Genomic DNA, 1,122 nt, shown 5'->3' with positions numbered 1-1,122 from the left:
AAAAAAACAATAACAATGGTGATAAATAAAATGAATAATTTCCTAGTTCTACATTGTAGTGAAATTTAGATTTCCAAGGGTTGGGGAGCCCCCTTCCAGCGAGGTCTGCTAAATTCACACTAACTAGTAGCTAATTATATTTAAACGGAAGATTATTTTCATAAAAAAATGTTTCTGATTGACACCTGGTATCATATTTAACAAATGCATTAAATAGAAAATGTAATTGTATATGATATTCAGCCTAAAATGGCTTACAAGACACTGTTTAAAATTATAACTAATCACATAGACTGCTACGTCTTCTGTACATATTATATAAGTGGTTTGCAAGTGGAATTTGTAATTCCTCGGAAGACATTATAAAATTAAATTATGTTATATATATTTACCTGTAACTGTGATTTAGATTCAGTACCTGTATCACAGACTTAGACAACCATCTAATTCCGTGCCTGTATACACATCATTAGTGTACCTTCAGGAACTTGGATTGTTAAGTGCCCGGGGGCACAGAGTCGGGATATTTTCCCGAGTCCAGAATGGAGTCGTACTCCAGATAACAGATTTCTGTTATTTCCTAATTAGTGTCACAAACGCAGGGCTATTAAAAGTATATTTCAATTCAATTCAATTTATTTCAATTTGTTTCCGTAAGTTTTACAACTTATAGGATTTTCAACAAATAATTTCATATAAGAACAACATATAATTACATATTACTGGCACATTCATCACAAATCAGTAGCAACAACAACATCAAAGACATAATAAATCGCCTTCATCATCATCATCGTGGTGGCCGTCGTCGTCGTCTTACGAAATAATCATCTCTTTAAATCATCAAATACTACACCATCATCATCATCATCATCATCATCTTCATCATCATCATCGTAGTGGCCGTCGTCGTCGTCTTATGAAATAATCATCTCTTTAAATCATCAAATACTACACCATCATCATCATCATCATCATCATCATCATCATCATCATCGTCAAAGTTCAACAATATGACATAATTACATGAATTTCATAAAACTGGTACATTTTTTACAAATCACCGATATTATTGAAATTACGTAAAACAAACTTATAAGTTAAACAATCTTTCGTTTGTTA

This window comes from Mizuhopecten yessoensis, unplaced genomic scaffold (assembly GCF_002113885.1).
Source record: "Mizuhopecten yessoensis strain PY_sf001 unplaced genomic scaffold, ASM211388v2 scaffold10477, whole genome shotgun sequence".
Classification (NCBI taxonomy): Eukaryota; Metazoa; Mollusca; class Bivalvia; order Pectinida; family Pectinidae; genus Mizuhopecten; species Mizuhopecten yessoensis.
Note: the sequence above shows the minus strand (reverse complement) of the source record.